The following is a 23,570-nucleotide window of genomic DNA, read 5'->3' on the forward strand; positions in this document are numbered from 1 at the left end:
TGAAAGATAATTTGCTATGATTTTTTTTTCTTTTTTACAAACTGACTTCTGTAGAAGAAAAGGAAAAGTATAATGTGAATTATATGTGAGGGGGAGTGTTCATTCTGGTGAAAGAAGAATTTGTGAGCTACGAAAAAGTTAAAGATGAGAAACATGAAATTCTAGGTGTAAGGCTCATTTCCAAAGGTAATAGGCAACTTGATATATTTGGAGTGTACAGATCGGGAAAGGGTAGCACTGACGCGGATTCGGAATTATCTGATAGGATAGTCAGCTATGTGGGAAACGACATGGAAAGAAATGTGATTGTAGCGGGAGATCTGAATTTGTCAGATGTCAATTGGGAAGGAAATGCGAACGACAGGAAGCATGACCAACAAATGGCAAATAAGAAGGACAGCTGATTCAGAAAGTGATGGAACCAACCAGAGGTAAAAATATCCTGGATGTGGTGCTGATAAAACCAGATGAGCTCTATAGGAAAACTGAAGTAATAGATGGTATTAGTGATCATGAAGCTGTTTTTGTGGTAGTTAAAAAAAAATGTGATAGAAAGGAAGGTCTTAAAAGTAGGACTGTTAAGCAGTACCATATGGCTGATAAAGCAGGCATGAGGCAGTTTCTAAAAAGAAGCTATGATCGGTGGAAAACGGTAAATAAAAATGTAAACAGACTCTGGGATGGGTTTAAAGAAATTGTTGAGGAATGCGAAAACAGGTTTGTACCATTAAGGGTGGTAAGGAATGGTAAAGACCTACCTTATTATAATAGAGAAATAAAGAGACTAAGAAGGAGGTGCAGACTGGAAAGAAATAGAGTTAGAAGTGGCTGTGGAAGTAAGGAGAAATTGAAGGAACTTACTAGAAAATTGAATCTAGCAAAGAAGGCAGCTAAGGATAACATGATGGCGAGCATAATTGGCAGTCATACGAATTTTAGTGAAAAACGGAAGTGTATGTATAGGTATTTTAAGGTAGAAACAGGTTCCAAGAAGGACATTCCAGGAATAATAAATGAACAAGGGGAGTGTGTATGTGATGATCTTCAAAAGGCAGAAGTATTCAGTCAGCAGTACCGTATGTAAAGATTGTTGGTTACAAGGATGATGTCGAGATAGAGGAGGAGACTAAGGCCAAAGAAGTAATAAAATTTACATATGATAACAATGACATTTACAATAAGATACAAAAGTTGAAAACTAGAAAAGCGGCTGGAATTGATCAGATTTCTGGGGATATACTAAAGACAATGGGTTGGGATATAGTACCATATCTGAAGTACTTATTTGATTATTGTTTGGCCGAAGGAGCTATACCAGATGAATGGAGAGTTGCTATAGTAGCCCCTGTGTATAAAGGAAAGGGTGATAGACATAAAGCTGAAAATTACAGGCCAGTAAGTTTGACATGCATTGTATGTAAGCTTTGGGATGGCATTCTTTCTGATTATATTAGACATGTTTGTGAAAATAATAACTGGTTCGATAGAAGGCAATTCGGTTTTAGGAAGGGTTATTCCACTGAAGCTCAACTTGTAGGATTCCAGCAAGATATAGCTGATATCTTGGATTCTGGAGGTCAAATGGACTGTATCGCGATTGACCTGTCTAAAGCATTTGATAGGGTGGATCATGGGAGACTACTGGCAAAAATGAGTGCAATTGGACTAGACAAAAAAGTGACTGAATGGGTTGCTATATTTCTAGAAAATAGATCTCACAGAATTAGAGTAGGTAAAGCTTTATCTGACCCTGTAATAATTAAGAGGGGAATTCCTCAAGGCAGTATTATTGGACCTTTATGTTTTCTTATATATATAAATGATATGAGTAAAGGAGTGGAATCGGAGGTAAGGCTCTTTGCGGATGATGTTATTCTCTATAGAGTAATAAATAAGTTACAAGATTGTGAGCAACTGCAACGTGACCTCGAAAATGTTGTGAGATGGACAGCAGGCAATGGTATGTTGATAAACGGGGTTAAAAGTCAGGTTGTGAGTTTCACAAATAGGAAAAGTCCTCTCAGTTTTAATTACTGCGTTGATGGGGTGAAAGTTCCTTTTGGGGATCATTGCAAGTATCTAGGTGTTAATATAAGGAAAGATCTTCATTGGGGTAATCACATGAATGGGATTGTAAATAAAGGGTACAGATCTCTGCACATGGTTATGAGGGTGTTTAGGGGTTGTAGTAAGGATGTAAAGGAGAGTGCATATAAGTCTCTGGTAAGACCCCAACTAGAGTATGGTTCCAGTGTATGGGACCCTCACCAGGATTACCTGATTCAAGAACTGGAAAAAATCCAAAGAAAAGCTGCTCGATTTGTTCTGGGTGATTTCCGACAAAAGAGTAGCGTTACAAAAATGTTGCAATGTTTGGGTTGGGAAGAATTGAGAGAAAGAAGAAGAGCTGCTCGACTAAGTGGTATGTTCCGAGCTGTCAGCGGAGAGGTGGCGTGGAATGACATTAGTAGACGAATAAGTTTGAATGGCATTTATAAAAGTAGGAAAGATCACAATATGAAGATGAAGTTGGAATTCAAGAGGACAAACTGGGGCAAATATTCATTTATAGGAAGGGGAGTTAGGGATTGGAATATACCAAGGAGATGTTCAATAAATTTCCAATTTCTTTGAAATCATTTAGGAAAAGGCTAGGAAAGCAACAGATAGGGAATCTGCCACCTGGGCGACTGCCCTAAATGCAGATCAGTATTGATTGATTGATTGATTGATTGATTGATTGATTGATTGATTGATTGATTGATTGATTGATTGATTGATTGATTGATTGATTGATTGATATCATGTTTATTGCTTATCATTACGTTTTACGGATTGTATTTCGAGTCCTCGTTGAATTCCTGCCGAAACTAAAGAAGCTGTACACGAATTTAGATAATATATCCAGTTGTAGTTTGAAGATTTTTAATTACCATATTTCATATCAGAGAAGATTGTATAGTTAATTGAACAAGCGGATGTCCACGATCATGAACACTCGTTTCAAACATATTGTAGGCCTACGTCAAATTACCATAATATTATAACGGCGTGCAGAATTCGTAGGTTACCGGTACGGTACGTACCCTCAAAACCACGAATGCTACTGGCTGACGAGTATATTGTCGTGACCTTTATAGACACAAGAATGGGTGAATTAATTTACCACCTTGGTGACTGACAACTATGTCTTGTAAAATATAGGCTCCTGAATAATTTCGCGCAAAAAACAAAATTAGAAAGAAAGGAAAAACAATGTTTAAACTGTTGTTGATTTGTTGAAATTCGTTAAAGTACCGTACTTTATTATTTTACACACAATTACGTGGAGTGCTTTAACGGAGCCTCTTTCTTACTTTATGAACAACTAATTATTGCACATATTCTCCTCTTTTATATGTAAGTTAAATTCTATAGCCTATAAATTAAACAGTTTTAGAAAGCCCGTGTTGAAATGTCGCTGGAGTAGCATACAAGTTTCATGCCCCTGTTTGCTTTTGTTTGTTTATGTGAGGTGGGATGAAGCTGTCGTGGCGGATGGCCTTCCCGACGTTAGCCTCATCAGAGGAGATAATGGATGACGTGATATATGATACCGTAGTAGGAAGTGAGCACCACGGGCTCTGCTCAAGGCTTAACGTCTCCATCCTTCGGACGAATCACCATTAATTGCGTGATATGCCCTCGCTCCATATGAGCACTGCAGGCATTAGGTACGCAATCTAGTGATTAGAAACTGTATACCACCACCACCTCCTCTACGCTGCCAGAAAACATTCTGATGATGAAGTTTGTTTCTACCAACGGGACTCGAATCGGCTAACCACGGTGTCAGAACTCCATCACGAATGTTTCGCGCCTCGAAGCCTCTTCTGGACTGTCGTCACAGCATTCATCCAAAGATCGATGTCTACTTTCCTCTCAATACGTATCCTTACTGTAGGAAGCTATAGCATCATAGACAACGAAGTGAACCCAACAAATACATTTTTAGGGATCCGTTACATTTCATTTTTCACGCTCTCATTGGGTTTTGCGTTCTCTATACCTGCATTTCTCCAAGACAAGTCTTAGAAAATCCATCTTATGGTACCTCTTCCAGAACAGCAGCTGGTAAACTGAGGACATGATGACACGCTTCGCCCGTTCCCTTGGTCTAATTTATTTACACCGTGTGTTCGGAGGCGATGGGCAGAGTCCGTGGTTTCGTACTGATTCTGTAGATCTACTATGTGCATTCTATAGTAACTTCCCTGTCAATTATTATTATTATTATTATTATTATTATTATTATTATTATTATTATTATTATTATTATTATTATTATTGAAACGAATTTATTGTGGACAAGTTAGGGCTCCTGGCCCTCTCAACTAAATCAGGTACCGTATATCTAATTTCCAATTTCAATTTTACAGATTAATATTCCACAATAACGGTATAAAACCGAGATGACCTTTTACAACCTAAAGTATAAATCACAACTACATTCTGTAACAACCATATTCACTCTTGTTCATGCAACCCATTCACAGTCGAGAAAGCCTGGGAGTGCTTATAGGGTGATGTTGGCAGAGGATTTAGCGCCTTTCACGAGTTCTTTCCACCAGTTCGTGGCGGTGACCGCGAATGGTGTGCCGTACAGGAATTCCTGGCCGCGTACCGAAGAAATCTAGGGAAATCTGGACGGCAGGCAAGGATGAATGTTTTCAGAAAGAAAGCAGTTGCATGCAGTGTCAGCACGTTGCTCATTACTGGCATGAGTAAAAAGGGTATCGAAGTATTTCTTTTACATGTTGGTTTTTTTTTTTTTTTTGTTTTTTTTTTTGCTATTTGCTTTACGTCGCACCGACACAGATAGGTCTTATGGCGACGATGGGATGGGAACTGCCTTGGAAGTGGAAGGATGCGGCCGTGGCCTTAATTAAGGTACAGCCCCGGCATTTGCCTGGTGTGAAAATGGGAAACCACGGAAAACCATCTTCAGGGCTGCCGACAGTGGGGCTCGAACCCACGATCTCCCGATTACTGGATACTGGCCGCACTTAAGCGACTGCAGCTATCGAGCTCGGTACATGTTGGTTTACGTCACACACGAGGGGGTAGAAAAGGTTTAATAGTGGGAAGGGAGCGGCTGACAGTGGGGTTCGAGCCCACTACCTCACGAATGCAAGCTAGTAGAGGGCTCAGCGGCTTGTAGATCAAGCGCCGATTGGCTGTTGCTGGTCATGTGACTGACGCCGGTCACAGCGCGCGGGCGATTTGAAAAGTCGGCGCGGTTGTGTGTAACAGCTGTCAAGCCACGTAGGGAGCGTGTGATGCGCTATGGTGGCCGATGTTAAAACTAGGTGGTCAACCGGATAGAGAATGTGCCAACCGTACAGGCGCAAGTGGAGGCGGAGGTAGAAGTACACTTACCTGTTAGGGGAGGAGGTGAAAGTAGAGGTGGGGGTGGAGGTTGAGACAGGTACTGATAACAGGATAGCATAAAGAGTGGTCAGTACAAAAATCTCTAGTTACATGCTATATCTTGGATAAGAGTGATTTCAAGGTCATTTTTAAAATGCAAAAACACTCGTATTCACTTGGCAATCAGATCTGCTTATAGCGATTGCAGTCTGATAGCTACACATCAGTTAGCAGTGAACTGCCTAAAGTGAACGCTTTAATACCAAAAAATCATTGATTTGAGTGCAAAGGATTTTTGAATGCGAGACAATCTTCAGCGACGTGAGACCGTCAAACTTAACTTAAGATCGTTCGCATGTGGTCAGTGCACTGCTCAACACTGCTACGATGTGAGGTCTGTCGTACCTATTACCCTAATTTAGAACAGTCTCATATAGCAGATGCGCATCGAGATGCAACGTGTCGAAACTAGTCAGTAAGAGTAATCTACCAGTAAAATGAATAAAAATGCACTCTGAAAGTCGACAGTGAAATATGAAGAAGAAGACCAATCTAGACGAAGAGAGTTGTGGGTACTCTGAAGACGGTGAAACAATCTCATGACAAACTAAGTACTTCCATTAACATCAAGCAAAGAGATCATCCTTGCACAAATTATATTCAACGTAAATTTAAAGAGCTCAAACGTGTTCACACAGAACTCAGCATGCCTCTAAATGAGCCATCTAATTTTACCCCGTGGTCTGGACCTGCTACTGTACGTGTTCTGTTCCTAGGCAAACAGCTCAGGATGAAGAAAAGCAGGATAAAGAGAAGAAGGAAGATGGACTCTACACCTCTTTACCATCAGAGCTGTTTAATTCTACCTCATTGTCTAAGCCTATTACACGTTCCATTGCAGTGCAAACATTTCAAGAAGAAGAGCTGCAGGATGAGGTAGAAGACAAAGAAGAAAACGATGAAAAAGATTTCAACGTTCTTTACCGTCAAAGCAAATTATTTTTTTACCTACAGACGCTATTGCAGAAACACTTCCTACACCACAGTATCATGATCACCTATGGTTCACCCTTTGGTCCTTACAGGACACATTAGCTATGGGGATAACTGTTTTCTTGTAGGTCATGCTGATGTTAAGATTAACAGCGACAGCCTCATTGTAAGAGGTTTCAATAATAAACCTACTAAACGTCTCTTAGGACTCCTCTTCTCTCTGATACCCAACAATAATATAATTTCGCCAGATGACTGTAAAAAGTATAGTTCGATTATCTTTTACTACTAACGCTACTCGTCATCAACTATCTGCACATCTCATCAACAAGCCGCTATTACCCTGTGTTGACGTACGGAACTGGAAAGATCCCAACCTGCTCACAGAACGTCTGCAACTCCTATGAGCCTATCCAGGTGCTGGTCACAAAGGTCATGAATCACACACTTTAGAAATAATTATCCCATGCTTGTATTATTGAGTTATAGCCTCTGAAAGCAAGACGTGACCTATAAAGATAAGCACTGCTCAAAGTTACATAAACCCACTTAAGAGAAATGATTCCTTGTGCCTCCAGCAATATTCAACTGTCACCGATATGCACTCTAAATTATTATACAATATTATACCGGTACACTATTATACAATTATTTATAGCCTTAAGGATTTCACTGTATTCCTGTTCGACCATTTTCTCGCAACTCATCTAAAGTCAAAATTCACGATTATCTCTGTTATTATAGACAGAACGAAAATGTTAGAAATAGTTATGCAGACGTTAGTGCAGATAAAAGTGCACTTTCCTCTAAAAAGCTGATAGCTCATTAGTAAGAATCGAGTAATGCTCATCAATAATGGAAGCATTGTGACCCTGACGTCTCACGATGTTTCACCTACCGTTTACGTACAATCACGCCATTAGTCCCTTGGTTAGTACTTTTTCCAAGCCGGAGAACGAGATATTCGCCCGACACAAATTAGAAATTAGGAAGAAGCTATCTGGCGAAACTGTATCGTTAAGGATTGTAATTTAAAAGCTGAGACGGCAGAAGTGAATATAGATGATTGTATTCGCGCCTTGCCGCCTTCTCGACTCAAACATTCGTCAGAGTTTATGGAGAATCCGAACCTCACACTCGACGAGGCTACGATTAAAGCAAAGGCTTTAGAGCCGGCACTGGAACAATCTATTCAGTACCACGGACCTGCTTTAGTCAGTGCTGTCCAGAAGCATCTTTTCTCTAGTTTATCTCACATAACCTGTGATAGTCTGCGGGTAGTGAAGTACAAGGTGAGGTTGTCACTGCAAGAAAAACTAGATGCTACAACAGAAACTCTTGTCGGGCCTGCTCAAACGTCTTCCACTGCGCAAAGGAGTGTAAAAGTTCAAAAGTTCCACCAAATCTTGCCATTGTCATAATATATATTTAGCTTCTTTTTCTCCGGTACGGTCTTTGACTTGAGCTATAATACCCACCCCTTTGAATGGAATGAAGACCAACGATATTTTTGATACGGGTAGTTCAACAAGATTGGTTTCCGGGAAGCTGGTCCAAAACCTCAAATTACCTATTCCTGCCAGTGGTCTTACAGTCATAATGGCTTGAGCGTCGCTAAGGTAGAGATAAAAATTGAAGACCATAAGTTCTAATATGTTGAACTTTATATTTTGACAGACTTTTGCTTTGACATCATTTTCGGACATGATATTCTTAGCCATATTCATCTGTAGAGATTGAGTTTGGGGGTGACAGAGAATCGCTGAGTATCTGCGGATTAACAGTAGGGCCTATCTAAGGTAGAATCTGTCCGACGGTTCCGAAATTTACCTGCAGCTTGCAAGCCCATCGCCATAAAGTCACGAAGCCACTCAGCAACTGATGACAAATTCATCGAATAAGAAGTTCAGCGACTTTTGAATGAGGATGCTATAGAAGAAAGGTTTTCTCCATGGCGTGCTCAGGTTCTTGTCACCCAATCAGAAAGCCACAAGCGCCATATGGTAGTTGACTATTCACGAACAAGACATCAGTATACTATATCCTTACCCTATCCTTACCCACTCCCATGTATCGAGGATATAGTCAAAATGGTAGCAAATTATGAAGTGTTCAGTTCAGTTGATTTAGAAAACGCCATCATCACATACTCATCTGTGAGGAACATCGACCTTACACAGCATTCGAAGCATGCGGTAAACTTTGGCAGTACAAACGGATGCCATTCGGCCCAACAAATGGAGTACCTTGTTTCCAAAGGACAAGAGATACGATCATAGAAATGAAGGACTTAACTACGGTTGCAGCTTTCCTCGACGATGTCATTGTGGATGGCAAGAATAAGGAAAACCACGACTTGAATTTGAAGAAGATCTTGAAAACTTTTGAAAAGTATGAACTCACGATAAATTAGGATAAGAGTGTTCATTCAGTCGAAACAATAACGCTATTGGGTTATATCATATCCAGTCCTGAAATTCGCCCAGATTTCGTTCGATTAACACCTTTACAAGAACTGCCATTACGAACTGACACTACTTCACTTCGAAGAGCGATGGGCATGTTCGCTCATTTTGCCAGCTTCATTCCAAGATTCTCCCAGAAAATACATAACGTTTCAAGTGGTCGTTTTCCATTAAATGACAAAGCTATTAAAGCATTTAAAGCCCCGAAAGATGATATGAAAAATGCACTGGTTTCAGCTATACATGATGAAGCTATGTTACTATGGAGACTGATTCTTCAGAATACACCATTGGAGCAACACTATCCCAAAATGAACACCCCATTGTTTTCTTCTCTCGCACACTCAACGACCTTCATTCGTTGAGAAAGAAGTTCAGGCTATTATCGAATCTGTGAAAAAATTGGTCCGGCTCCATGGCTAAATGGTTAGTGTACTGGCCTTTGGTCACAGGGGTCCCGGGTTCGATTCCCGGCAGGCTCGGGAATTTTAATCATCATTGGTTAATTTCCCTAACACGGGGGCTTGTTGTGTGTCTTGTCTTCATTGTCATTTCATCCTCATCACGACGCGCAGCTCGCGTACAGGAGTCAAATCAAAAGACCTCAACCTGGCGAGCCGAACCCGTCCTGGGATTTCCCGGCACTAAAAGCCACACGCCATTTCATTTGTGAAAAAATTGAGACATGACCTGCTAAGAAGACATTTTCGACACATTACCGACCAGAAGTGAGTAGCTTTTATGTTCGATAATAGATATGTTGGTAAAGCGAGGACACAGTGATGGAGGCTGAAACTCTCAATAGTCTAACATAACGAAGCTGCTCAGTATTGCGGACCTAACTGAAGATCCTCCTTCAAGCTTATGACATTCTGGTATAACACGGCTTAATCACTTTATTAAGTCGAAGAACTTGTCATATTTCTGGAAGATGTAAGCAAGGTCATACCAGCTTTTAAAATGTGTTCTAAATTGAAACCAATATTTATAAGGCATGAAGGTAATCTCGTCAAAGCTATCCGCCCCTTTGAGCGCATCTACATGGACTTTAAGAAACTTGTACCATCCAAATCTAGAAACCGTTTTTTCCTCATGTTAGTTGTTGAATATTCGATATTTCCCTTCGCCTTGCTGTGCCCAGATGTCACCTCTTCCACTCAAGCAGCTTTTCTCCATATTTGGATTACCTCCGAGGCTCAGCGTGCATGTCCCAAGACTGTTGGTGTGGCGACGAGCAGGACGGCTCCATACAATGGCCAAGCAGAAAATTACATTGGAGTTGTCAGAAAAAAAAACAGTAGAACTCGATTTGAAAACAAGGGGAATGGATATTCAACAGTGTGAAGAAGTTGTCCACGATATGTAATGCTACCAATGGAACTCCCCACGAGCGGATGTTTAAGCACCAGAGAAAATCTAGTTATAGACACTCACTCACCCCATGGCTTCTGTCTCCAGGTCCAATACTTCTAAGGAAGTATGGCAGGTAATCGAAGTATGGGCCATTCGTGGAAGAAGTTACTCTTCTTGAAGAAAATCCCGAGTATGGTCATATACAACATCAAGATGGAAGTGAGACTACTGTTTCGACAAGAGACATTTCTGAAGAAAGGGAGGAAGGAGATGGTGGAGGAGTAAGAGATGGACAACATCTCGCTGGAAGTCCAGAACATTGCCAGTTCCCTCCCTCATCACCCGGATCTTCAGTTCCAGCTCTATGCGACACGGAATATCCAGAATAATCGAGATCAGAAGAAAGCGGTCCAAACGCCTCCCCCACTCCTTACCGGTTACCGACGCGGAGCATAAGAACTCATCGCTATCCTACCTACCTTAATGACTATTATTGAACTGGGGGTGATTGACACATTCTTATTCGACCTCATTTGTATGATCTATTTGATAGTTCTTAGTCCGGTTTTAGAGTTGCCTTATTTGCATATTTTCCCTGACACTTCTTAGTCAAATGTTACTGTTGCCATTAAACTTGTTTAAGTATCAGTTTGTGGTCTTAAGTTTAATAAAACCTTATACAAGGTGAAATTACGCATTCATTTATTTCAACTGGCATTTTAGCCAGCATTAAGAACATTACCGTACTTATTGTCCGCTTGATAACATTTTATTGCAAGTTTTATTACTTTCTCGCAACTCAGCAAAAGCCTAAATTCACGATTATATTTGTTATTATAGCCTCTTTAGTATTTGTGGTCTGATAAATAACACAAACTGATTAGATATTATATGTATTTAGAGGATACGGAGAAAACAAAACTCGTGGTTAGTAGCTGCAAGTCCGTCTGTGTCCACAATACTACCAACTGTCGAGTGTGAAAACACATTTGTTACACAGTTTGAATATGTCTATGGTGAGAGTCTCTGGCGTGTGCGGTATAACGGGTGTTGGTGTTCGGTTTCCCACGGATCCTCTCGGCTGGTTGTGCGGTACCTAGTGCTTGGAAGAACCCAACAATTCGTGGCCTGGCGTATGGCTTTTAGCGCCAGGAGTGTCCGAGGACATGTGCCCGTAGGCGACCTACGCGTCGTTATAAGGATGGATTGATGATGAAGACGACACATACACCCAACCCCTATGCCAGCGAAACTAACCAATGATGGTTAAATTTCCCGACTCTGTCGGGAATTGAACCACGGACCCCTGTGATCAAATTCCAGCACGCTATCCATTTAGCCACGGAGCCGGACGACCTGGATGGAATTTTAACATGTTCATTACCGGTCGGCTCCTGGTTCTCTCTGTTCGGCTGTGTTCCTGGAAAATGCCTAATTTGGTCGACGCGGCACTTCATTCGTTTCCTTCGGTGGTTGATCTCATAATGCGGGCTGCAATGGTACCGGGAAGCCACTTGTCCAGGTTCGTGTTGCCAGACAGGATGTAAACGGTCTCTCCCGCTTCGAGTGTGCGGAACGTCGGGTCCATTTGTGCTTTTGGTTTTCCGCAGACTCCAATTCGAACCTCTTCGGGTCTCGCCAGGCTGAGACGAGTCCGAAGTTCTCGTCCCAGAAATACTTCAGATCAATCAATCAACCAATCAATCAATCAATCAATCAATCAATCAATCAATCAATCAATCAATCAATCAATCAATCAATCAATCAATCAATCAATCAATCAATCAATCAATACTGATCTGCATTTAGGGCAGTCGCCCAGGTGGCAGATTCCCTATCTGTTGTTTTCCTAGCCTTTTCCTAAATGATTTCAAAGAAATTGGAAATTTATTAAACGTCTCCCTTGGTAAGTTATTCCAATCCCTAACTCCCCTTCCTATAAATGAATATTTGCCCCAATTTGTCCTCTTAAATTCCATTGTCCTATTGAATTCCATTATAAAGTCCGGCCTTGTAGCTAAATGGATAGAACGCTCGCCTTTGATCCGATGGCCCCGGTTCAGTTTTCAGGATCAACCCCCTCATACTGTTAATTCCTCTGGCTTGGGCACTAGATCTTTATGACGTCTTTGCCATTCATTTTATCCCCATTAGGTCAACACCAAACCTATACAGCTGCCATGCCCCATTATTATTATTATTATTATTATTATTATTATTATTATTATTATTATTATTATTATTATTATTATTATTATTATTATTATTATTATTATTATTAAAATAAAAATGTTGAATTTTACACGGTTGTACCCATCGTTCACTGGTAAATTAGCTTCCTCGGGAGATCAGAGGTGGTGTCCGACCCATGATCACGGTTAAATTAATAAACCATTGTTTCTTCTTATTGAACCAAGATTACAACTTTTATTATAATTTGGGTCCACCTTATTCAATACATAAAAATTGTTGTGTAGATTTAATTACAACATATATTTCAATCAGTACTAGTTTCGATGCCACTCTGCGTCATCATCAGCTGATACAAGTTTGTAGAAAAATTGACAATCATATCAGTTTATCAACATCAAATTGATCACAATTTAAAACCTTATTAACCATATTAACAATATGAAACTGTGTTAAAAATATACTGTCACTAATTTCATATTTTCTACAAGTCCAAGACTTGAGAGTCTTATGCCATAAACTGATAAAACATATGTAAACTCGTTTGCTCACTTATGAAATAAAGTAGGTTTAAAAGAACAACAAATTAAAATAGAATAGTCTTGACGCACTAATGTGCTTAATTCATCGCACTTCTTTAAACTTAACATAGTATCGTAGTAGAAATAGTTCAATAAAAACTACAGATTAATGGAGCAATCCTTATGAGCTGGAAACGAGCAGTAAGTCCTTTAAGATGTTATCAAGAACAATGTCCCCATTTCACTGCGGACCTCAAAAGGTCGCTGTCCATGAAAAGCGCAATGAAGCACAGCAAGCAAGAAAACACTAAACCTGGAAGATGTCATTTCATTTTAGCAGATCTACCAAAAAAAAAAAAACTATATTACTCCTATAACAGCAGCCCTGCAGTCTTTTCCTACAAGGATGTAGATGTAAACGGGAGTGAGGAATACCCGCACTCTTATCTATATCATTAAGTCTGAAGTATGAGGTGCGTACCACATGGTTAATAGCAGTGGCGATCTGACGGACCGAAGCCTAGCTCACCTGTCCTCCACCGGACCCTGCTCCTGCGCGCTCCAACCCGATATCCAGCAGCAAACCACATGTGGCGATCGAGGGGAGAGGGGCGAGAGTCTGGGCTGCAATATCAGTCTCTGATGTCTTTCTCCTTCTCAAAATACTCCCAAACATTGCAAACAATTTCCCGGGCTTGGCTCCTTAGTGGAGTACTGCATCCGAAGGGCTTTCTTCTCTTGGGAGCTTCATCCTTAGATGTTGGCATCGACATGACAAAATATCAAATTCACACAGGGGCCTAAAATTAACCTACTATATAACTACCGAACGAAATACTAAGCTAAGCTGCTGTATAAACTAGATCACTATTCACCACAGTATGACACGCTATACTATTAAAAATACCTACCTGAGATGAAGATTCTCCGGTGGTACAGTTCGTCGCTTTTCGGAATTGACGAAGGAACGCGTTCATGTTGGTCTGTAGAGTACATTTGGTGGTCTTCATCGCGTAGAGGGCGTCCATCAGCTTTTGTACATACCGTTCTGCATCGCCATTAGTTGATGGATGCTACACCACTGTTCTGCAGGAAGGCCGTGAATTCTTCTGCAAAAAACTGCGTACCGTTGTCCGAGACGACGGTGACCGGAGAGCCGTGCGCTGCAAACAGAGCGATTGTTGTTGATGCTGCTGCTGTCGTTGAGGTCGAGCTACTTGCTGTATACAACAGTAATGTCGGCTACTGGGCTCACATAGTCAATGTGGATGCGTTCGCACGTTGTCTTCGGGTACTCCCGGTAATGCTCGCGGGACTTGGGTGGAGCGTGCGTATGGGTTGCGCATCTGGTGCAGGAATTCGCGATCTTCTCGATGTCGGTGTCGATGCCTGACGTAAACACGAAGGAACGTGCCCTTGACTTCATTTTGACGATTTGGAGGAGAGCTCCGTGCAGGTCGTTGAGGATGGCATCTCGTAATGCAGACAATGTGCTCGAACACCAAGCGTGCTTTTCGACTCGGGTGCCTTGAAGTCATGACGAGTGAGATCTTGGCCTCCCTCCAGGAGTTCGATAATTCCGCAAACTGATGGTCCTTTCTGCTCTCTCTTGCGACGGCTTCGGATTTGACGGTTGATTGCTGCGTCTAATGAACTGTAAGTAAATCAATCCCCTGTCTCTTACCTCTGGTGCGGGACTGAGTTTTGGATTCTTTTGACAGTCGTTGGTAACAGCGCTCTGGAGCAGTAGTCAGCGTTGGCGTTTTGCTTCGACGTTTCAAAAGACACAGTGTAGTTAACGTGTGCGAGGTAGTTGGCCATGCGACTAATGGACAGGACTTCTCTGGGTCCAAGATCTATGTCAGGGGTTTGTGATCTGTGATCAACGTGAAGTGGCGAGCGCACAAACTTCTGTACTGCCTAGACGATGGCGAGCGCTTCCTTGTTGATCTGGGGGTACCTCTGTTCCGTTGCCGACATTGACCGACTAGGGTATGCGATAGGGCGTTCTTGTCCATTGCTGAGTCTGTGTGAGAGCACTGAGTCAAGACCGGTTTTGCTGGCATCTGTTGCCAGCAAAAGTGGAAATGCTAGATTGTGCTGTATAAGGACATGTGGTAGGTTAGAGCGTTCGTGATGTCCTGGAAAGTCATGTCGCCTTCTGGTGGCAGTACGAGAGGATCCTTCAGCAGCATATCCCTGAGTGGTCGATCTCTTGTTGACAGGTTGTGTATGAAGGTGCTGTAATGTTTCGCTTTACCCAGAAACAACTGGAGTTCTTCTGGAGTCGTAGGTTTCGGTGCATCTTGCACAACTCTAGTATGCACATCAGACTTAAGGATGCCTGATGCATCGATCTTGTGGCCAAGAGTTTCCATGACAGGCCCAGAAAAGGCGCACTTAGGGGAGTTGAGCTTCAGACTGTGTTGGCGAAAGCGCTCGCGTGTCGTGGTGAGGGCCTCTATCAGGTTTTCAAAACTATCGGCAAAACTAGGGTGTTGTCAATGAAACTTACGACATTTAAAAGGTTCCGAAAAACCGTGTCCATTCTCTACTATCAGATGGCTGCTCCATAGAAAGCACGAGTCGGGCGGATCAGGCCATGGGTTGAAGTATTGAGCGTGAGGGTGCGGCTGAACGTCGAGATGAGTGTACGCGTCCTTGGCGTCCAAGTAGCAGAAGAGGGTGACACCGCGCATCGGGTTAAACAGATGCTCAACTGTTGGATTCGGCTGCTCATCGACGATGATCTGCGGACTGAGAGTCACCCGTCCCTTCTTCTTCACGACGACTTATAGAATCCGAATTCGATTTTGGTATCGATTTCTCTGGCGTGGGCACCTTCCAAGGCCATAGGAAGATAAGGGTAGCGCCATACTTCAGGTGAGATATTCGCTGGAGGGCCTGGCAGCTTCGCGGGAGTATCGCTGAAGACATCGTGGTACTGGTTTCGGAAGGTATCAAGTTCCTTTTGGACGTCCAGGGACAGAAACTGCTTGACGGAGAGTTGATGGATCTGTCCTCGTCTTCCAAAAAGCTGCTCGACATTGATATCCGGTGCCAACTCAGAAATCTACTCTCGACCAGGAACGTCTCAAATTCATCATCGACGATGTAGAGGTCAAAGTTCCTGGAGGTAATGTCAATGGTAGCGGTGTCTGGCATCTTGCCGATGGAGTTAATACGTTGGCCAGTGTAGCTCGCAAAGTTACGATCAGTCTTCTGAAAAAGAAGACTTGGTTTTGCCATAACATCTTAACGGTGGTTACCTCTATGTTCACATCTATCAACTGCTTCCCTGGAGACTGTATTGCTCTGACGACATGATGTATGACATCAATGCTGGTTGCTCTTCTTAGGACACGTGATTTGTCTTGCGCTGCTTTGGTTTGGACCAACAAACTTTAGCAATGTGACATTTCTTGCCACACGTCCGGCATTCAGCGTTGAGGAACTTGCACTGACTGCATGGATGGTCCCCGCCATACCCAGCATACGACGATGACGAATGATCTCGTGGTGTTCCTTGATTGCTGGATGCGATCCTCGATTGGTCGGTCTTCTGTTGGCGATTGATCAATTTCTCTCGTCCCCCTTGGTTGCCGCCCCTCCGCGACCCTGTTTTTCTGTAGCCTATCCAGTTAGTTGAATTGGGTTTTGATGTTATGTTCGCAGCGTTTTCAGCAGTGTTCCGGGAGGCTTCGATTGTGCAGGCTATCTTGTACGCAGTTGTTAAGCTCTCCAGTTTCTTAGCAATAATTGCCTCGCACTTGTCCCTCGACTCTAAACCTTTGAGCAGTTTTTCAATTAGCACGCGGTCTAAAAATTCTCCATACACACGGCGCGTTGCTGCTTGTCGTAACCTGAGAGTGAAGCTGGCGATCGTCTCCCTGCCCTTTCTATGACGCTCCGTAATTTTATCCTCTTTGTCTATTTATTGCGACTGGCGTCAAAATGGTCCGTCAATTGCGACTGGATTTCGCTGTATGAGAGAGTTTCCGGGTCGACGGAGCTTACGAGAAACTTCAAAGCGCCGTTGAGTTCGTGCGTACTGCGCCTGCTCGTCTCACTGAGACCGAGCGCCCAGGTGATGGTCGAGGCTGCACCTCACGTGTTGGATTCCCAGAGAGCGTGGACGATCACCGCAGAAGAGTCTGATGAACTACCGCGGATACTCCTTGTGACATGATGAAGGGGGATGGTTCACTAATTCACTGATACTTTAACACGTGTGATATTGAACTTCGTACGGTTGCACGTGGTCGCGTTCAGGTAAAGTTTCGCGCGCGAGTTTCACTTCACTTTTTTTCGACTGCACACGACGTTACGTATCCATCCCACTGCTGACACCACTTTTGTGTTTGGGGCTTTGTAAATTACACAAATTGATTAGATAATCTATGTATTTAGAGGATATAGCTACAGTTAAGTTCGGAGAGAAAAATCGTGCTTAGTAACTGCAAGTCTCCCTGTGTCCGCAATACTACCGACTGCTGAGTATGAAATCACATCTGTTACACAGAGTTTCTATACAAAACAGTCTGGATGGAAAAAAGTGTTAGGACAAATATGATTAGGAATGTTATTTTCCACAACTTCTCTTATGTCCTGTATTTCGATAGAACTCCTACTAATCCAGTGATACTCGAATAAAATTTTACACTTTCGCCTAAACTACCATTTCAGCTAACATTAATAACATTATTTTTGCGCACGTGTTAGCTTTTTATTCTTAACCTTTATATTCCTAGTCTTACTCCATTCTGTTCAACCATTTTCTTGCAACTCAGCAAAAGCTTAAATTCATGATTTCCTATTTCTGTTATCATAGCCTGTACAGGAAAACTTTTTAACGTCAAAAGTGATTTTTACCTAAAAAACACTGAAAAGAAACAGTTTGGCGCAAGTTTATGTATATCACCTGTTCAGAGGATAATTTTTGATAAATTTTAAGCTAAAAAACAGTTTTCTAGGACCATCGGCTTCAGATATACTGAATTTTTTAATTAAGGAATGTTTTCACACACAATCAATTTAACTCTAAAATAAGAAAAATAAATATATGGGCATGCGGCAAATAACATAAACCAATTATAAGTATTAAATTAATTATTTTTTACAGACCCATACACCATATATTGAAAATATACTGATGGAAGGTAGAATCGTTAAATGATAATATAGAGCAAGTAAACCGAAACATTTTAAGCTGTAGGCTACCGCTTGAATGGTTAAATGGTTGAACAAAATGTAATGATTGATATACTGAATAATTAAATGAAGTAATGATTTCACCCGAAACCATTTTTTACTCTGAAAGTGACTTAAAGTATCATCTTAGTAGTCATTTATAGCCCGTACCTTTGAAGAGAAACTGTTGGCCGTTTGTTGATATATATCACCGATTTAATATTAATATATTAAATATTAAAGTAAAGGTATTAAATTGATATTATAAAAATACCAGTGAAGAACACTACCCTCCTTATAAGCAATTCAAATATTTTAGAAACAATATTTTCAAACACTTGCTCATCCAAAATACCTCACATCTTTGAAGCAATAATCTATACACCGGTTTAGGAGATAATATATTCTTATGTTAAAGGATCTTTTCAGACCCAACCTCTTTTTTACTCTGAAAGTCATTTAAAGTATCATCCGAGCCTTTTTTAACGTTAGAAGTTATTTCACCTCCAACGTTTTGAAAAGAAACAGTTGGGCGTAAGTTGATATAATTATATCACGGATTAGTGGATATTATAATATTAAAATATTAAATATTATAGTTAATACAAATACAACTTTGCAATAAAATGCCTAGATATGAGCACCTCATTTTACCTAAACTATGGCTATTAAATGAATATTATAAAAAATACAAGTGACGAACACTACCCTACTTATAAACAATTCAAACATTTTAGAAACAATATTTTTCAAACACTTGCTCATCCAATATACCTCACATCTTTTGAAACAACCATCCATACTGCGGATATAATAATAACAATTTTTTGAAGAGAGCAATACATCAGTAAGGAATAACGTTAAATAACTTTGAGCACTTTATTACTCTCTATGTAGACGGATGACGTGTGGGGGCAGCTTTCTATTCACCTCAGCTCGCAATAGAAAACAGTTTACAGCATCTTACACCGCAGAAATACTTGCAATGAGTTATTTAAAAAGCACCTGAAACGAAGCAAGAGATTGGCAGTAGCGTGCAGGCTAAAGAGAAGCAACGTAAGCACTAATCATTCATTTTATCTCGTCAGTTGGCAATACTATTTTCTTAAATAACACATTCGCTGCAGTGTGAGGAAACAAAAACTTGTGCAGTGCAGTAGCGACACATCACCCAGCGAAGAATTCAGGGTGACGCATGCGTAAGCCGACAACTCAACGCTGCCCGCCTTGATCACACGGTGTAGCAGTGTGAGTTTATGATACGTTTATTTATTGTGATTTGGCTTATTGCTGAAACAGCTCTTGCGACTGATAACTGACAGCAGAGAGAAGCTTTTAAAAAGTACGAGCATCCAGTTCCTTTTAGAATTGAAAATTAGTTTTTTATTAAATGTAACAGTGTGAGAAAAAGTTGCCTGCTAGTAGGTAGATACCAGCGTTGTAGTGGACCACGTGGCGTGTTTGTACGTTCTAATGATTTTCATTATAATAACATACAACGTGGGTAGTGCTTATAATTAGCCTGTGTCGTAAGCGCGTAGTTGTGTATCTCAGTAGAAGTGTTCAGTGAAATGTAATTTCTTCTTAGTTTCAACTGTCGTAATATTTGCCATGGTTGACTCAATTTGTGTGATTGGAGTACTGTTGGACGAACCGTTTCGTTTTAGGAGCTTATGTGAGAAACTAGAAATTATCCTATCTGGAAAACCTTCTGCAGATATGCCCAACCTCAAAGCGATGCATAAAAACAAAAATCAAGAGTACGTTCGTCATTTCGAACTTCACAGTACAGTAAAACCGAATGGATTGCTGGACGTTCCAAATTTATTAAACTGTTTTGCTGGCCATTATTACTCTTTACAAAAGAACGAACTGCTTGGTCCGACACTGGTTTTGATCATCTGAGTAACTTGCACAATGCCATTCAAAACCACGTGAAATCGCAGTCACAGATTTCTGTTATAGCTGAGAACATTCGGAAAATCCAGAATTGATATTCAGTTTAATGCTAAAATGAGTGCAAGTACTGTACAATATAATGAGACCGTTCGGAAAAACAGAGAGGTGCTCAAGAGATCGATTGATGTTTGTGTGTTTTATAGACTCTCACGAATTTACCATTCCGTGGACATTCTGAGAGTGAAGATTCTTCTTATTTGGGCGCATCGAACATACTCGCTACTTACGATGTGACGTTAAGTACACAATAAGAAAGATCGACCGTGTTTTGCGAAACTTCAAACCGGATAAAAAATGACTTAGTATTTGCTGTCAGTGATGTAGTTTTGGAAACAGTGAAGTCAGAAAAAACACGCTATTTTTGTTGCCCTTCTCCTTGACGAGACTTCAGACATTATGAATTTGTCTCAACTATCAACTACTCTGAGATTTGTTGATTCTGAAAGTGGTAAAGCTCACGAAAGGTTAATTTCGTTCACTGATGTCAGCGCAGATCGAACAGCCACTGGTTTGCTTGAACATGTGAAAAAGATTATTACTGAGTTTGATATAAATTACAGGTTAGTTGCTCAAACGTTCGACGGAGCAGCTGTGATGGCCGAGCACACAAATAGACTAGGAACCAAAGGGCAAGAACTCTTTCTCAAGGTCATATTTATCCATTGCTTTAGTCACAAGCTTAATCTTATTTTGTCACAGTCAGTTTCCTGTATCAAGGAATGTAGAATATTTTTTCAGACCTTAACGGGATTTGGACAAGTCCTCTAAACGATCTCATGAACTGAAAGTATTTCCAGCTAAGAGGATGCCTAAAAATGTTCCAACAAGGTGGAATTTTTCGTCTCGTCTTGTTCATGCAGTGAAAGATCACGGCACTTCATTCCTTGAATTCTTTCGGAGTGTTTTAGATGAAAGCTCAAACTGGCACAGTAGTAGCGACACAAGGTTTCATGAAATTTCTAACTAGTTTTGAAACTTCCTTTTCGTTACTGATTTTTAGCAACATTTTTACTTCCACCGATACCCTTTTCAATATCCTTCAATCCAAGCATTTATACGTCCTATATTGCTCCTAGAAAGTTCAGAAAATCAAAAGAGAAATACTAAACCTCAGGAATAAGTGCGGCGTAACTTGGGCCTTTCAAGCTGTCGAAGACTCTCCACCAACTAAATGACAATGTCGGGGAGAAGTTCCAATAATTTCAAAGAAATGCCTTTACCACCCTATTTTTGACAACATTATTGTACAATTAGACGAACGTTTTGTGTCATTAAACCAATCACAACTGACATCCTTGTTGGATCCTCTGAAGTATAAAGCGTACAAAACTACTTTTTCTCTTTCTGCTTTTGAAAATCTTGAACTGTCCTATAAATACTAGTTTGATTCTATCCGATTGAAGAATGAACTTACCGTACTGTATTCGACTGACGAATTTTATGGTCCACACCCTCATCAGTTAGTGTGTTCTCTGAAAAGCAAACAAGTAGATGCAGCCCTGTCTGAAGTGTACAAGTTGGGTGTACTTAAAGTAACTGTTCCAAGCACAGGTCAACGCAGGTCAAGAGCGACTTTCAGGCTTGGCAGTTCTGTCCATAGAAGAGGATGTTCTGCACCAACTGAAAAGCACAGACACATTTTATGATAATGTCATCACAACATTCACAAAACAAGAGAGACGACTAGATTTCACCTTCAAGTAGATCCAAAGCAACAAAAATTCTTGTGGAGGGACTTAATGCATAGTTTTGTTAGCAGGAGAGCATACAGTGGACAATAGAAGAACGTCTGGAAAAAACCTAGCAAGTAAGTTACTAATGATTTTGAGATAAGCCTGTGTGTACAACCGTCGCGGTGCGTTCTAGATGTTCAGTGAACCGCGGAGAAATAGATAAGTTTATGTAAAATGGTTTATTACAGCCTGTTCCTTTAATAAGCTCGGTATATCCACGCAAGTAGCGGTATTCTGTTGCTCTTCGGAACCAGCGAAGAGCTTCAGTTTCAGGACTGCGGGATCGGGGACGTGAGAAGTAAGGAGGGTGCACAAGGCGAGGGTCTGTGAGGAGCAGGGAAAACATAGCCCAGGCATCGCTGGTGACTGGGCCAGCGATAGAAACGAGTTACATCGAGCAGTTCCGAAATTAGCCGAAGCACTCTCAGAGCGCGCGGTTAAAGTTTGCCTTATGTGGTAGGTTTTGGAAGGGTTTGATTTTGACGGTTTTGCAATTATGGGGTAATTAACCGCAGGATATTTTGGTACCTACGTTTAGTATAGCATCATTTGGCGTACGTAGCCTAAGTTTATGTAATTAATGAAACGTTTCATTAGTAAGTGGTGATTGTTTTAAGAGGAAGTACAACTAGGCAATCATCCTCTATATAACACTAATCACAGAGAAAAATGGAAGGGATCCTACACTTCGAAAATGAAGGTGTCCGCCAAAGAAAGACAAAGTCCACGAAGGACGTGAAAATGAAACCCTCCCTGGGTCTCGAGTGCTCTAATACCGTCGGGGACGGAAAAGAACAAGACTTGATCAAGTTGTGAGACCCTGGAGCTTTTCATTAGTGATACGTGTTTTATGAAATGTAAGCAGCAAAATACGTCAATACGTAAACAACAGTAGTCTGCCTAACACGTTCTTGAAGAAGTTATTTGTACTCAAGCAACGTCTCCAAAATCAGAGGAAATTGGATCAGCTTTAAGTAATTGCACATCATATTCCGTCTTTCATCTTCATTGTTTTGGTAACTTCTTCGAGCTGTAGCCGTGTCCCTTCAAAGGAAAGTCGCGTTTCTAATCAAGCAATGTCACTATTTTACATCTATGTAAACATCAAGTAACAATAAATCTCAACACGACAGCAGCGCCGCCACTGGTGTAATATGCGCGTCCGTGGCAGAGGTACCGTACTTCAAGTCGGCTTCGACGCTGAAGGGTGAAAAGTGTAACAGGACAGAGAGTTTTCTGATTCATACATAAGAGATGAAGGAGTTTTTAACAGAATAGTGACAGGTAATTCATGAAATAAACGTGATTTCTACTAATCTATGAACTTTGAAGTAGGAACTGTTTAAAATAATATTCAGACAAAAAGCTGTAACAATGACAAGCTTGTCTTCTTTTTCTTATGGATTATGCACTGTCATTGGGAATAAATAAACTATTTCTATACATATCAGTTAATTGCAGCTTTAATAAATATATCGATTTTTAAATCTACAGATGTGATGTCACTAATTATTTTGTATTTCCATAAACGCCAAGGATTTGTCATGATACCGTACGCTCTGGTTAGAAGTCCTTCGATTTTCATGAGATTACACTTAAGTTTATATGGTTAGAGCTTGGTTACATTCCTTTTTATATAATGTTGTACGTTAAATTTTACTTCCTACGTCCGGTAAATAGTAGGCTACGTCCTATTTTGGACAGCATACATACTTTTCTAAACCACCGCACGCCACTGGAAGGTACAGAAAATAGTC

The 23,570-nt window shown here is 40.9% G+C and overlaps 1 protein-coding gene across 1 annotated transcript in view; it reads right to left on the reverse strand.

Annotated features, from left to right (window-relative positions):
- The window catches only part of LOC136885719 (zinc finger and BTB domain-containing protein 14), a 192,686-nt gene extending 171,157 nt beyond the window's left edge, over window positions 1-21,529 (reverse strand). The window contains exon 1 of the mRNA XM_068230414.1: window positions 21,495-21,529. The gene's annotated coding sequence lies outside the window, so the exon portion shown is untranslated. The remainder of the gene's footprint in view (window positions 1-21,494) is intronic.
- Between the last annotated feature and the right edge of the window lie 2,041 nt (window positions 21,530-23,570).

The sequence above is a fragment of the Anabrus simplex genome, chromosome 14, assembly GCF_040414725.1.
Source record: "Anabrus simplex isolate iqAnaSimp1 chromosome 14, ASM4041472v1, whole genome shotgun sequence".
Lineage (NCBI taxonomy): Eukaryota > Metazoa > Arthropoda > Insecta > Orthoptera > Tettigoniidae > Anabrus > Anabrus simplex.